We start from the raw sequence: 17,476 nt of genomic DNA, 5'->3' as shown, positions 1-17,476 counted from the left end.
AAGATAGCTTTATGTCCAAAAATTATCATTAATGCACTCACAGAGGGTAACATCTAAAGATCAAACTAGGTGAATAGTATGAAAAATTCTTAATCATTGCAAGCATGACCATGCAGTCTGTGGCATACTTAGTGCCTTTATTACTATGGATTTTATCACCTGCTTCCCACTCCATCTGTCATTCAAACTCTCTAGCACTTTTAGAAAAGCAAGGAAAATACGTGTCCATAAATAATACTATTCGTGAGAAAGGCTGATGAGAACATTGGCAATTATAATTCTGGGAAAGGCTAGATACATTAGCTGATATAATTGTGGGTTATTGAGAGTTTAATATACTGCTTTGGGTGGGTTTTTTTTTTTTTTTTTTTTTTTTTTTGTATCAGAACCAGAGAAAATTGGGATTAATTACTCTAAACAAGAGAAAAACAAACACAAAATAGCAAATCAAAGTGACTGTATGTATTAATCACTTGGGGGCATATCGGGAGCATTTTTATGAAAGAAATTGAGTATCATTCTTTAACAAACAGGAGGAAATTAATACAATTATTTTAACTTGACATCCAAATAAATATTCACACATCAAATGTCTAGGGGATCTCCTATGGTACCTTTTCATTCTATGCTTCTGCCATCACATCCCAATAGTATTATAAAATTATTTTGAGATTATAAAAGAAATACTTTGATTTTGCCAGTAATGAATGTAGATGCCAAACATGTATTTAAATATGGGACATCCACAATGATGTAACTGAGACTCTCAAAGCCTTCAGATGGTAAAATGTATTGGTTCTGTCCTCTCTTTTTGCTTCATGTCCTCCCTCTGACTTCCCTACTTCTTGCCTACACCATTACAACTGGCTTCTAATTGATTTGTCTGCCAACCATCATCACACCCCTCACAGAACAACCCGACATACATTTGTCAGAATAATTTTTTATTTCAGTTCTAATTGCCTCATTTTTCCACTCAAAATAAATTAACACATAAAATATTGTTCTGTGGTTTAACGAGACTTATGTTGCTTCCAATGCTCCTTTAAGCCCTTTGGTTTCTAAGCCAAAATTACAGCTAACATGAATAACCATTAACATGTATTGATTGCTTACTCTGTGTCAGGCAGTATACTGAGCACTTAATATGCATTACACCTCGCAATGCTCCCTAGGATCCAATGAGGAGTTCTGGGGAACCAGCACAGAGAGATGATGAAACGCATTTGTTGAAAATGGCGAAGCTGCTTTCACCCTGTGTCCCCCGTGACTGCATGGAGTAGAGCCTGCCCACTATCTCATTATAGGACCAAGAAATAAACTCTTTTATTCCAGCCATTACACTTTTGCATCTGTTCATTACAGAGGTTTGGCATACCCTAACTAATTCCTTTACTACAGATAAGAAAATGAGACTTAGGATATGAAATTTGCTCAATTTTTCATAGCTAGTAAGTGGTAGAACTGGGATTGAATTAAAATTGTCTACTTCTGAGAGCAAATGTTCTTAACCACTTACTTCATCACAATGCCCTGGAAGTGACAAGCTCTGTGAAAAATCAAAGCTTTAACCTCAGTCCCACTCCCCAGCATTACCATTTCCTTGGCTCTTAGCCTTGAGTGTTTTCCACATGAAATGCAATTACTGTCATTAAAATACTACCAGTTGCTCAAGGATCTGCTCATGCGCTTCTCCCTCAATGAGCAGTCCCCTCAATGCAATAATCTCACCATGTGATAGCCTGCTTTTTAACTTTCTTAGACTACATGACAATCTATCTTGCTTACAATGTGCTTCAAATTTTTTCATCTCCCTATTAAATAATAAAGATTTTTTCTTCTGCGAAAGGTAATCTGGTGCTTTCTCCACAGCCATGTCCCTTTCTTTTTAGTACCAGAGCTACGAATTTGGTCAAGGGCCAGTGTGACCAGCTCCAGAAAAAAAGATCCAGATGGCAGAGCATGATAATCTCCGAAACCAGGGTTATCTGTTGCTCCTTCTCAGGTACTCACTTTCCCAGCATTTCTTGCGGCTAAGAGTTGCCAGGTAACATGACTCGAACTAAAGAAAAATAAGGGAAGGTCTGCCAAGAAAGCAGACTAGTAGTTTCTTCTAGGAAGATTTTTCTCCTCTCTAAAAGAGAGAGACTGATTAAGGAAGAAAATCTGTTCCCTCCTTTCTGATTTAGGAGATGTGTGAGAATGTGAGTTTAATGGCTGTAAAAACCCTTATAAAATCACAAGATAGCCAGAATAAGGACAGAAATCCATGATTCTGGAAATAGAAGAAGAAAAATACAAAAAGGGCCTGATCTTTTATAACGTGCTTGAGTTCCCTCACCAACTCAGAGACTGCCTACCTAACTCTTACTATGCAAAGTAACTGTCTCTAGGAGCCACTCTTAGTCATGTAGTAATCATTATTGATACAGAACAACACCTGAAACAGCATCTGACTGTGGTCACTAAGACTGTTCACAAATATTCCAGTTCCCCTTCATCCAGGTTCACAGTAGAATTAATTATACTTCCTCACTGTATGCTGTTTGGCGCATGGCCATGTAACTTGCCTTGGTTAACAAAATGTGAGGAGAAGTGGTGTGGTCACCTCTAGGTGAAAGATTTATGCATGTACAGCTCCTTTTGTTCTTTCTCCTGGTTTGTGTGTAAACCAAGTCTCAATTAACCTGGGTTACTGAATAAGTATGATGAGCAGAGCTCCTCTATTGACCTACATTGGAAATGTAGAAAAGCAAGAAACAAATCCTTGTTTTATAAAGCCACTGAGATTTTGTAGTTGTTTTATGTGCAGTATAACATAGCCTCTCTCAGCTCAGCCTGACATAATAGAATCAATGGCCATGAAGGGACAATACAGTCTTTCTTTCTCTGGAATCTGTTGTACTAATTTCATTAACATGTATTAAATATTAGAAGCACTGAAACATAAGATCAGTAAGAACAATTTTAAAACATTATTCAATATAATATTCTTATGCATAGTAGCATTTCAATTCTTATTCTAAAGAAAGTAGGAAGAAAATATTTATTGAATGCATACTAGACAGAAAACAAAAATTATAAATGAAAGATTCAAGAACATGTTGAATGTTGTTCCAGACACACACACACACACACACACACACACAAAGAATGATGGTACATTTATTAAAATATATTTCTAAACAAGAATATTTTAAATAAAATTTCATGTTAAAGTTTTGGGACTGTAATTAAATATTAAGTAATTCTTAAAGACTATTTTTCTTTCTTATCACTGTGGAAAGATGCTAATCAAGTTTTGAACCTTGATATAATTAGTGATAATGATAGTAAAATTCACATAAAAAGCCTTAAATATGTTATAGCAATCACTAACCCCTCAAAATTTAAGTATATATTTTACTACTCTAAAATACAGGCTAATTTATATTAAATTATATTAACTTTTATTTGTATCACAGATGCCTTTGAAATTTTTATAAGCCAATATATTTAGAATTAAATGATACCAATTGTTTAGAGAAAATCAACATAAGGAATCAGAACTGAGCTGTGATGGCTACTTGTGTCTACTTGCTAGTCTAGGGACCCCTATCGTTTGGTCAAGCACTAGTCTAGATATTCATGTGAAAATTTTTTATATGTGATTAATATTAAAATCAGTAAGCTGTGTAAAATAGATTTTCCCCTGTCATATGGGTCAGCCCCATCTAATCAGTTGAAAGCCTTAAGAGAAAAAGAATGAGATGCCCCAGAGTAGGAAGATATTTTGCCTCCCTTCCTTTGAACTGGAAAGAGCTCTTCCTTGGGTCTCTAACCTATGGTCTTGCCAGCCCTGCAATCATATTAGCCAATTCCTTAAAATCTCATAGACAGCTAGCTAGATAGATTAATACATGATGGATAGATGACAGGTAGATGATAGATAGATGATTGATAGATAGATAGATAATTTGGTTCTACATATAAATAGTGTGTGTGAGCTTGTGTGTGCATACATGTGCATAAATTGGCTCTGATTCTCTGAAAATCTTTGACTAGTATGCTAGTTATTTTAAGTTTGGTGTCATATGTCTTAAAAAGTCCTAGTGGTTAAAGGTATGGCAGCCAAAATTAGGAGCTCTATAAAATAGAATCATGGTAACATAGAAAAAATGCAAAGTATAAATCAACCTTATCTCTGAAATCTCAATGTTGATAAGGGTGCAAGATTATAAGGTTTATATATACATAAAGACATCCACAACCAGAACTCCGCTGCTTATAAAACTTATATAAAATCTTTTGGCAGGCTTCTAGATCATGTTACCAAATTTGATGACTAAGTAAGGTATCACTTGCAAACTGTTATAGGTAATTTATAAGCACTAGACCAAAAGTTGAAAGAAATGAATAAAAGAGGCATCATAATATATTAAAGCCTGCACTTTCTCTTCACAGCAGAGAAAGCATCACACTGAAGAGATTGCTATTATACCATAGATTAGTTCCTGAAATGACACTGCTGAAAATATTATTTTTAACATTATTATCATCTAGAAACCCATATTGTTATGTGCCTGGGCACATAAAAGGCATTCTCCCAGGACTCAATGTCAGTGATAGGAGAGGTAGATGATAATGCAAGTGCATGTTCAAAGTCGAACATTTCCTTTGAGACTTCATAGAATTTAGTTCCAGCAACATAAAGTCACTTTTATGAATTTAGTATTATATAGAGAAATAAGCAAAGGTGTCCAATTCTGTAGTCCTGAGTGTGAATCTCTGTTTTAAATATTTACTCAGTTGAAGACCATGAGAAATTATTGTAATGCTCTGTTCCTCAATTACTTCATATATGAAATAAGGAGGGGCAGTATTCCTTTGAAAGCTTAAGGGAATTAGTTAGCTAATATTCAAGTAAGCATACCCATGAAAGATGCAGGTATTGAGTATAACATTGAATAAAATCCAAGGATGGTGCCATTAATAAGGATATATTAATTACTGAATTTCTTAAAATTTTAAAACTTTATTTAGAGATAAATTAATATAAAATTGTAATTGAAAAATATACCCCTTTCACATTATAAAGAAAAAGGATTATATATTTTATGGTACAAAGAGGAGGAGAATCAAATGCTATTTGGTATCTCAAATTTAGAAAAATGACTGAATTGTCAAGAAAATTAGTTTTCTAGCTGAAATTGACAACACATATTGAATAAGGTGGTGATGTTATGAGACGGGTATATGAGAAATATCAGAGAAAAAAGTAACTTTCCTACAAATGAACACAGAAGCTAATGCTCTAGTGGAACAGTTCAGAGACAGTTCTTACCTGAAAAATAAATTCTATATAAACCAGAAATGTTCTGGTCTTTATTGGTTACTTCAGTAAGTTTGTATATGCACATCTTACAGAGGATATTAATAGTTGTGCTTCAAAAATAAGTTTAACCTGTGTACTGTTTTTAAGACAAAAATACTTAGAAAATTTAGGCAAATAACATGAATATAATTGAGAAAAATACCACCCTTCTATCCTAGAGGCATTTCTTTGGAGGGCTTTGATAAAGGTGTCAATATACTGGGTAATAGAGATAACAGCTTATTAAGAAGGAGAAAAATATATGCCAGTTCGAATTCATGGCTGTAAGTACATCAGGAACACAGCTATAGAGTCTTCTGGTTATCTTATGGTTCATCAGCAACCTATTCTGACAAGCATCTCTGGGAATTGGATCATTTTTGAGAGAATAGCAGAAGGAATTAATGCTCAAAGGTAAATTATGCCTTACTGAGCAGTAAGCTGCTTTAATTAACAAGCCAAGCAAAAAGGAGGTTACTAAAATAGTAGAAACTATTATAGACATTGATGAGAATGCTCTAGCAAATAAGACTCCAAACAAAAAAGCAGCTGTTTTTAGTCTGTTCATAGAAACAGAGAAGAGAATGGTGATGTTTACTCTGAACCTTAAACAGAGGTAGGATTAGACCATATGGGTTAAGTGTCCCTTACACCAAAGAGCTCTAACCCAAGTAATAGCCCTAGCTGAGAACTACCACTGGGGAAGCAATGTATATTATTATCCCCTTTACAAATTGTAGATGTCTTTATCAAAAAATTTTTTTAAATCACAGCACAATTTGCATAGACTTGAGAAAACTAACTGGAACAGTGACTACATTCATACACACAAGCTATAAATACATATGCATATGCACAATATACTAGAAAATTATACATGCTTATACACATATTTAGAGAGTACAATCCATGAAAATTTAGCCAGCTCAATCTTGGCTCACTAGGACCTAGAACAGTCTGTTGTTGTTTGTCTACCATGATGGAACTACTGCTCCTTAACCATTTTCAAACAGGCAGATAGAGGCCCATTTCTCCCACTGCTCCTGACAGTGGGGCTTTGCTGAACACCTTGTTCTATACCTAAATAATTATTTAAAAAGCAGAGACAGCGACTTTATGAACTTGAGTTAAAAAGCTATAGAACCTTCACCCTGCTTGAGTCAAAATATTGTAGAGCATATAAGAGGAAAGCAGTCTTCTGTAAAAAATCAATTCTCAGTTGTCAAAGTCTGTATTTTCAAATTCATAAGCAAAATTTAAGAACTGGTAATAAGTCTGTGAAGCAAAAGTCTGACCTCCCAGTGAAATAAGATGACATCAAAGGAGAATGAAGGAAGGCAATTGTAGCAAGGCCATTCTCTGAGTCACACTGATCGAGATTAGACTTAGTTTCTTAAAAAGGGGAATAGGAGACTACTTGGGTATCCTTTATCATTTATTACATAAATAAGTATGCTCACTAAATGCAGTATTCTTCTTACTGCACACAGTGGGTCCAGTCATTGTCAACAAATTCTATTGCCTTCCTTATCAAGTCTATAGATGAAGAACATTGTCACATAAGATTAAACAGGTGGTTGAATCAGGCAGAAAATACATCTCTGTTATCATACTTGGTACACAGTATTTCTTGCAGAATGAAGACTGGCTGTGTGTCACATGATAACAGCTACCTGTGACATGTAAACATATATCAAGTGTTTTAAATCTGAATATCAAGAACTTTTATTACAGAACCTTTGGGAATCTGTAAGCCTCTTGAAACTACAGTATATGCAAAATGTATATGTATTTGCATTTCTCTGGAAGAAGATTCCTCAGCTCTCGTCATTTTCTCATAGGAAGCTGTGACCCTCCCCCCCCCCAAAAAGGTAAGAACTACTAAGCTATAAAACTATACCAAGAAAAGCATGTATATGCCACTTCAAAATGCATGTTGAAGAGCAAAGAGCCTCTCATCGTCTTAATTAAAAAGAAAGAAAAAATGAAAAAACAAGAATTCATTGGGGGAGAAAGCAAAAGAATAGAACTACTCTAAATAGTCATAGAGAAAAAATCTCTCCCACCGTAATGTCCAGACCCCAAATTATATTATTCTTGAATTTTTCCTGGTTTGTGTTTAAAGGAAAATCAATCAGCTAAAACACAAAGGCAACAAACAAGCAGGAATAAACTGTGGGCTTGTATTTGTTGCAACAAATTTTTATTTTTTAAATTTTATTATGAATACAGTTTTTTTTCAATGCATTAGGTAAATAGATTTTCATTTCTTAATTTTTCAGGAAAAATGAAGAACTGATCGCTAATTAAAACATTTAGCAAACATAGTAGAGAGGTCAAAGGATAAAGTTGAGCTCACTTCAAAATTAAAAAGAAAACAAAAAGAGAAAAAGGAAAACTGAAAAAAAATCTAAAATTGCAGTGTTAAGCTAAATATAATTAGACCTAACTTGGCCCTTCTCCCAGAGTTCATAAACCCACATTAAGGAGCTCTCTGGGAAATGATATAGTCACATTGTATCTCCCTTTAATGACTTTGTTAAATAGCCAGCCCTGTCCTACCTGCTCTCAATGTTTTTCTATTTATATCATTCACCTTTCCTTTTAAGCATGTGACTGTTAGCCTACATCTGAAGTGTTTATTAGAGCAACTTGAAATCAAAGCAAAATAACTTCTAAAATGGCTCAGGTTTGCAAATAGAAGAACCATGACTGTGATGTTAAGATCAATCACTATTTGTCCATTTGAGTCCATTTATACCTCAGTCCCTATTTTATGGAACTAGGAATGAACAAAGAGAAAAATACTGGAAATATGAGGAAATGTCATTTTTTTTTAAATTTAACTGAAAGAAAAACAAGTTGCATTCAGGATGGAATAATTTTTCTTTAAGTAATTAAGTACTACATAAGAGAAAAATCTAGTTTTCTAAGGTTTAAACCCCAGTAGAAACTTCCAGCTTTAACTCCCTCATGTAAAGAGCTTGGAAGTTGTCCTTCTCATCCTTACCAAAAAAAAAAAAAAAGAGAGAGAACAAAAACAATAACAACAAACTGAAAATTGTGCTATTTCCTGGCCCTGTAGAAGAACTAAGGTTTCCAGGCGAACCTGAAATCTGGAGACCGAAGAGATCTGCTTACCTGAAGGAGAAGATTTTGGAGCCATAGAGTGCAGAAAAATTAAGTGGTAATTTTGACAAATTGATGAAGGCTGAGTGTGGTCTATTTAAAAATGAGAAACTCCTGGGAATCCACAGTTAAAAGGGATCCCACACTTTCATGGCCGAGAACTTTCTAAACTTAAGGGGAGACACCAAACCACAAGTTCAGAAAATTCCAGGACACCAAGCAGGATAAACAACAAAAATAAATAAATAAACAAACAAAAGCTACACCTAGACATATTAAATTCAAACTGCAAAAAAAGAAAAAAAAGAAAAAAAAGAAAATTCTGAAAGAGAAAAGAGGACCTGGGGAGGGGGCGGAGGGAATGCCTTAGCTATATCAGAACAAGGATAAGAATTACAGTGGACTTCTCATCAGAAATCATGCAAGAGAAAAAGAGAGAGGAGTCAAGTATTTAAAGTGTTAAGAAAAAGAAAATCACCACATAAAACTCCTTACCTGGTATAATTACACTTACAAGTACAAGAAAAAAATCAAGACATTTTTAGACAAAGAAGAACTGAGGGAATTCATTGCCATCAGAAGTCCCCTGCTAAAAAAGTTGTTCAAGGAAAAGGAAGAAAAATAAGTAAGAAGCTCAGATCTACATTAAGAAAGAAAGAATGTTGGAGAAGGAATAAATAAAAGAAAAGTAAAATACACTATAAAACAACTCACAACCACTAACACTTAGAAAATGCATATAATTTTTTGGTAATGATAACGGTTTTTCATCTAAGTACAAATCCGATACTCAATGCAAAAAAAAAAAAAAAAAAGTTTCCAGAATCCATCTCACAAAATTGGAGCCTGCACTCTTGTTTTCCGTGATAGCCCCAAGTAGGAAATCTATTGTTATTCAGAAGACATGGGTGGGTGTTTTGAGAAAGGCAGATGGAACGGAGAGAACAGGAATAGAATGAAGCTCGTGGTTTCAGCTTCAGCATGTGTGTGAAGCCATGCTAGCTATCCAGAATTATTTATCCGTGGGATGAAGACACCTTTAAATAATACTGCACCACTTGATGTGGACTACAGTTCTCTGATAGTATCCCCTCCATTTTGTATGACATTCCTGTCATGCATTTTCACTTATTTGTATGCTGTAATCATGTAATACATTATTATTTTTACTTTAAACCAAGTCTTCCTCCTCCAGGAGGACTGCTGGAAAGGCTGCAGTCTTAGGCCCTCACTCAGCTGCATGGGAATGCGTGCTGAGCCTGAAACACTTCCTCACTCACAGTTGAGGAGTCCTACGCCCGCGCTGGGCTTATGGCCTTGTGTGGGGATCTGTCTTTCCTTGTTTCACCCCCAACATGTGCTCTCCTGTATAAAGTGAGTGCATCATAGGGAACCCGGCCAACCACACTGCTCTATCTGTCCTCATGAGGAGGGGACAGAGTTCCCTCCACTGCAGCACAAGATGAATGCATGTGGAAACTCACTCACAGTGAGAGATGGATCCCCACTATCTGTTCTGATTTTGCTCCGTCTCTTCCCTATGTGAGTAAAGCATTGTTGCATACAGCGCTTTGTTTCGTTTCCTTTGACAACGCAGATACCAAGTTGCAACGTTCTGAAGTATTTCGAATTCTCTCTCTGGTGATTGGCACAGAGCTGATTTTTGCTCTCCCAAGTGTTTTGGAAATAGCAGTCCTCTTCTGGGGCTGGTAACCGGTGCATGGTGCTCTGCTCAACAATAATACCTTCTGAGGCCTCTGTTCCCCCAGCTTCTTGTATCCTAAGTTCCTCCCTAAGAAATTACAATTTCTTCTCTGTGAGTTTCTAACACCTTCTTTGCCTCGTAGATTGCATGAGAGACCAGTGAATTTGTAGTTTATCTCTGGAATAATAAGGTTCTTTTAGTTTACATTACATTTGTGAATTTTTCTGGTTGTTAGTTAATAATACAGCAAAGAATAATCAATATATTCCAGGTGTCTTTGACTATCTTAATACAATGAAATAAAGCATAAGAATTAACCTATTTAGCATAAAACTTTGGCAATATTGAAAACACATTAAAAATTTTCTTTCCCTGATAGCCAAGTAATTTTAGCATGAGTTATACAGGTAATTTATCAGATCGTTCTTTATGAGAATAGTTTTTAATCTGATTTTGTGTAAATTAGAAGAAAATTAAGTACTAATCACGTAGAAAATATTAAATTTAGACAGTAATTATAATCCCAAAGAATTAAAATGATATGAAAGAGGGTTTATGAGGGTAGATTAAAGGAATAGTATATGTTATCTGGGAAAAGAGACCATTCTCCAGGTACATTAATAATAATTATTACATACATGATAGATTCTGATATGCAAGATGTTGACCAGCTGTTCCTCATTTCCACTGAGCACCACTATGAGGAAATATATTTTAAAACGCAGCAGAATTTTTTTAACAACATCAGCAGAATTGTTTTAGGAAATCCTTTTTAAAGCGAAGAGCAATTATTAACATTTAAAAATGTAATCATAAGAACTGTGAAGCTTCTGTTCTCAAGTAATGTGTTATAAATTAGAATAGAGACTAAATCTAATGGTTGAACACTTGATAGTCAGTAAAGTTCTTACCAAGGAGCACTTACCCTCTCGTGGTAAAGTTTTCCCTGTAAGACTAAACTATTGCAGTGTGCCTTAGATCAATATTTCACTTTCTTAGATGTGATATTCTCCTTAAGTGTTTCATTGTTACCACATTGTCACATTTTATTTATTTGTGATCTACCTGCTTTTTTCTGTAAATTGGTGGAGTAAATGCTTTACAATGTCACTCTGAGCCCAACGTCACTCTGAGCCCTACGTCACTAGCCAGCACCGTGCCCGGTTTACCATTATAATCTCCTCCTACCCCCTAAACCTCACCATCCCCTTCAGTCAGAGTGGCCTTTGCTGTGCCAAGAATATGCCGGCACTGGCTGTCCCTTCTGTCAGGGACTCCTTTTCCCATATACGGTTATGACTACCCCTCTTCTTTCAGGAATTTGCTGAAATGTTACTTCTCATGAAGTGATCCCTGATAACCCTGTTTAATTCTGAAGTCTGCGCTCTTCATCACCATCCCCTGAGCACTTGCAATTTTCCTTTTCCTGAATTTCTTGTACCTTTTTACAAAAATATTAATCACATTCTAACATACAATAGCATTATTTATCATGCTTATTATCTATGGTGTGATTTTCTTCTTTACTAGAATACAATGTATTTTTTACACACATAAGAAATATTATCTGTTATTGGAATATAAATATACTAAGTTCCTAAAATAGTGACTGGCACTGATTATATATCCATTGAATAAATGAATAAATAAATGAATGGTAAAGATAGATTCAACTGCTAACCCAAATTGAGTCAATGAATACCCAGTTATATATAATTTCAAAATGTCTTTTCTACTGTTTATGCCATGGGGATTCTGAGGTTCAAGCGCAATGACTTGCAAGCATAAGAAATAGGCAGACATACACACATATAGACAAGTAAAACTGGTGCCCTTGGAAGGTAATATAATGGCAGACACTGTTGATATAGGTTTTATACACTTGCAACCGCAAATAGTTACCTTAGAATTGTGTTAGCCTTGATATACCATATTTATTTAATAGTGGTTCCTGGTACTATTAATTTTAGGTATTGTGATTGCTAATTGGCAAGTCAAGAAGAGAAGTTATTTTAACACTCAAAACTGATTTAAAGGAAAAATGAACTATAGATATGTCACATAGGATGGATGTTAAATTGAGTGAAACTATTCATCTACTGCTTGCCCTTCAGTACCCATTCTAAAACCACACTATTACTTAAGCTATTCTATTTACTAAATTTTTTTTATAAACCAGGAATTAAATTAGTTTCTATATATGTATTATCTCTAGTTCTCTAGTAATTGTTATAAATTAAATATTGTTATCCTATTTTACAAAAATATAATAATGAGACTCAAAGAAGTTAGTTAAGTTCTCCAAACTTGCTCAGCTAAAACATAGAAAAGCCTGGATTCAAGCCAAGGCTATTGGGGTTGTTCAAGACCCCTGTTCTTTTCCATTAGAGTAGGCTGCCTCCCTTACTTATGATTGTTTTTGCCACCATGAGCAGGGGCATTGCACCAGACCACCAGTTCAATAGTAGTTTGGCTGCATGGCAGCCACCATGAGAATGAACTTGAGGAGGTGGAAAAAGCCTGAGATCCCTCAGACCTCTTTGCCCCTGTCACATCATGAGCTTGGGCAAGAGCCGAGATCATGAATTCATGCCCATTTGACTGTTTACTCTGTATGTTGATCTTTCAGGCAAATGGGTCAGGATTGCAAGCCAAAAAAATCCCATAATGCACCATGAAACATTCTGAGATGCTTTGGTGAATCAAGCCTCCAGGAGACAGCATAGTTAGAGCTTCTCCATATGTGAAAGGCATTTTGTTTGTTTGTTTTATTTTGTTGCAAATTAACAATAAGATCTTGTTGGATATAAATTACATTTCAAGACCATGTAAAAGCTGTCAAAACATTATATATGATCTCTACACACAAGTGGTACTGTAATCATTGTGTGCCTTTTCTTTAACACGCTCATCCTCTACCCTACACACTTTACTCTTGCCTTTCCTATACCTAAAACCTCTGACTGATACTCGCTGGTGCAACTTGAGACCCAGGTGTTGAAGGTGCTCTAATTAATCATAAACATAATCATTTATTTGTTCACGAGCTGCTCATTTCCTACCTTCGAATGTCTGAGTCACAATAAAAACAAAAACCAACAAATACTTGAATTTAAGTAGAATCCATTCATGTAATCTAATAGAATTTATTGGAAAACAGTCACATCTGCTATTGAGTGAAGACAACATGTGTTATCTACCTTCAAGGAGTTTATAATCTATGGATTGTGGGTCCTGCATGTAGTTGGGTGGTGGGTAGAGAGGTCACTTCACCTATCTCCATCTATAAACATAATAATAATAGTAATTATAAAATAGGAAGAGATTAAAATATACCTCTCAACATTGCAGCATTTAGCAAAGAATAGACAAGCCCATGCACATGACATGCTCCCCATGTCGCCCAGCTCCCCTTACAGTTAGGCAGGTCCATGTGACTATTTCTTGCCAATGGTTTATCAGAGGTGTCACGAGTCATGTCCAGATCAAAACAACTAAAAAGTGCAGTCTGACCCTACTAGTGTTTTCTCTTCTGTGAAAGTGGAGTCTTGTCTTGGGATGCAGCACAAAGAGTTGGGAGCACCTACATCTCTAAGTAACCACAGGGAAGATCTATAACAAAGTTTTCATGTGTGAGAACTATACTCATTTGTTAAGCTATCAAGAATTTCAGTTTGCTTGTCACTTACATACATACAGCCTTTCTCAAAGAACAAAATGGTCTGATATAGAAAAAAACACTGGATACAATAAATCTTTGCCTCAAAAAATTTCATGAACACTCCATTCCAATTAGCAGTTTGAAATTGGGTGCAGGATTGTATGGTAAAAGTGACAGTTGGGAATTTAGCAGCTAGGGGACACAAGAAGCATGATGAAGGTGGGATAGAGTTTCATGAAGTGGAGGAGAAAGGAGAGAGCTATTTATGCAGGTAAGGAAAATTACATGAGTACAGGCAAGATGGGGTGGGAGGAGCATGGTAAGTTACTGGTAGTGAGATCCGCATGCTTGGTGCAGATAATTCGAGTTGCAGAGCATTATCAAATTATGAGATAATTAACATATTTAAGGAGTGGGCAGAATTTAGATATCATTCAAAAGCAAACAGAGGGCCTTCCGGCCAAGATGGGGGCTTAGACAGACACACTCGGTCTCCCTCTACAACTAGAGAGGAATACAACTACCTCAAAACAAAAGATAACTAAAAATTCCAGAAAATAAAACTACACAGAAGCCCAACGTACAAAGTTATAAACCAGCGGCGCTCGTCGGGCAGGTAAGAGGAACGAAGGTGGGCGGTGCTGTTTGCAGTGGCACCAGGGACAGCAGCAGGGAGAACAGTCCTGGCTTCAGTCGAGCCGCAGCAGCTCCCGACCTCAACACTGGGAAAAGCAGCCACCGCATTGCCTTGGATGGTGAGGCCCAGAGGGAGGGAGGACGGACCCGAGTCTCCCAGCAAAGAGTAACGGCAGGAATCTATCTTGGACCCCGCCCCCACACAAGGCACCACAGCGCTGTGAAATAGGTTGCGGATCACCACCGGTCGCTGGGCAGTGACGACAAAGTGCCACAGCACCGCAAAATAGGTTGCAGATCGCCGCCAATCACTGGGTCGTGACGAGTACACAGGCACTGCCCCTATAGCTGGCACAAGAAAACAAAACGCATCTGTCAAAATGAGGTGGACAACTATAGAAATCCCGGTGGCACAGCTCACCAGGCAACAGATGAAGAATCTGACAGATGAACAAATAAGAAACCTGTCAGAGGCTCAGTTCAGGGCCATTGTTATCAGGTGGCTTACAGAATTAACAAAAGATTTGGAAAAAGATGAGAAAAAATTGAAAAACACTCATACTGAAAAGAACAAAACCACATACAAGACAGATAGTGAGGAAATAAAATCCAGAGTTCAAATCAACAAACCGGAACATAGAGAAGGAACAATCAACCAGTGCGGAGAGAGGAAACAGGAAGCAAAGAAAATGAGGAGAGGATCAGAAGCCTTTGGGACAGCTATAAGAGACGGAACATAAGAATAATAGGATTGCCAGAGGGCGAAGAAGAAGAACTAGAAATTGAAAAATTAAGTGAAAATATAATAAAGCAGAACTTCCCAAACTTGGGGAAGGAAATAGACTTACAGGTCCAGGAAGCACAGAGAGTTCCAGAAAAACTGGACCCAAGGAGAACCACACTAAGACACATTATAATCAAAATGTCAAAAGTTAAAGATAAAGAGAGAATCTTAAAAGCAGCAAGAGAGAAGAAAAGAATCATATACAAAGGGGTCCCAATTAGACTATCAGCTGACTTCTCAAAGGAGACCCTGCAGGCAAGAAGGGATGGCAAGAAATATTCAAAGTAATGAAAATCCAAAACCTACAACCACGAATACTCTATCCAGCGACATTGTCATTCGGAATAGAAGGGCAGAGAAAGTGTTTCCAGGACAAAATAAAATTGAAAGAGTTCGTTAGATCCAAACCACTATTATATGAGGTGTTAAAGGGACTAGTTTAGAAAAAGGAGGATCAAAGCTATGAACACTAAAATGAAAACTGTATCACAACAATCAACAACAGAAGCTAGGGAATTGAAACAAAGGCAAACTAAATAGGCAACGAGAGTGGAAAAAGAACTCTAGGTATGGGGAAGGGGAAGGGGGAGAGGGAGGGAGATGGTACAGGAATTAAGAAGCATAGTAGGAGGGAATGGAGTAGACAGGAAGAGGCTAAGAAAAACTATATCACCAATGGTCATGGACTAAAAGCGGGGGACAACTGGAGGGAGGGGGGTCACCGGGTGGAGGGGAGCAGAGGGAAGGGAAATTGGGACAACTGTAACAGTATAATCAATAAAACATGTTTTAAAAAAAAGAAAAGAAAAAATACAATAAAAATTTTTTAAATTAAAGAAATTTAAAAAAAATTTTTTTTAAAGCAAACAGAGGAGACGGTGAAGATTGGGTTAATTATAAAAGCGGTGATTGAGGGGAGTGCCTGGGCTGAGCATTTATACAACATTAGAAAACTGTTTCCCAACTGCGGCTGCACATTAGAATCAAACAGAGAATGCTCCAATGCTGCAGAGGCCTCTCCACTAACTCCTGATTTCATTGGCACATCTGGACATCAGCTGGCTTGCAAAGCTGAGCAGGTGATTCTAACTATTCCAAACTGCAAACAGCATTAAAAGGGTTTTATCCTCTAGAAATCCCATTAAGAGGATGACACATGACACTTTTTTGGGTGTGATAATACCAAGAAAATTCTGCTTATTTCACTCAGGGTTTGAGGTAGAAGCGATTAAAGGGCAAGTGATACTCTGGATCTTGCTTTGCCATTTTAATTCGTCCCCCAACATCAAAGCAAGAACAAACTACATTGGGGAGGGGGCACTTTCTTTTCTCCATGTTCTCTTAATTCAGGGTTCTACAGCGTTAGTTGAGGAGTAGGATCACACAAATTTCTCTCTGTGTTCCACCTCATGCAGCTACCCCATGCTTTAGGCCCTGGATATAACCAACATATGAAATATTGAAATTTTCAGTAATTTGTTTCAGTTACTTGTACAAACCTCTAAGTGGTTTGACCAAACCTCTTGTGCTTCTATACTTTCATTGATTTCCTAACTCTGTAGAATACAACAGTTATCTGAATAGGTCCAATCACAAATCACATATACAATAGTCCTCCCCTATCCCGGGGAAAACATTCCATGACCCCCACTGAATGCCTGAAATAGTATGTGTATATATAATATATAGTATCTATCTATATATGTATACATATATACCCATACATATACACATAGAAGTCTGTCCAGAAAAAGTCTAGCCATTGCTAATATAATGAGAATGGTTTGTGCAACATCAATGTAACCTGACAGCCAAGGAGAGTGAATAGGAATGCACATGTGTGAATAATGACAACTTCACTGTACTAGTCAGTGAGGGCAGTAGATGCCATTGAATGAGTGTGTGTGCTTTGTGGCCATCACATTCAAAATGAATTAGCAAGTAGGGAAATGAATCTGCATCAAATTTTGCAATAAGCATGATCATTCCTTTGTGGAAACTATTTGGATGATTCAGAGCCACAGCTCTGGGCAACTGGTGACTGGCAGCTTCATCACCATAACGCACCCACTCACGCATCAGGTCTCATGCAGAGTTTTTTGGTGAAATACCAAACCACCCAGATGACTCAGCTCCCCTACAGCCCAGATTTGGTGCCTTGTGACTTCTGGCTTTTCCCAAAACTGAAGTCACCTTTGAAAGGGAAGA

This window comes from Furipterus horrens, unplaced genomic scaffold (genome assembly GCF_987537825.1).
Source record: "Furipterus horrens unplaced genomic scaffold, mFurHor1.1.pri manual_scaffold_1, whole genome shotgun sequence".
Classification (NCBI taxonomy): Eukaryota; Metazoa; Chordata; class Mammalia; order Chiroptera; family Furipteridae; genus Furipterus; species Furipterus horrens.
The sequence above is the reverse complement of the archived record's forward strand: the minus strand, read 5'-3'. Positions refer to the sequence as shown.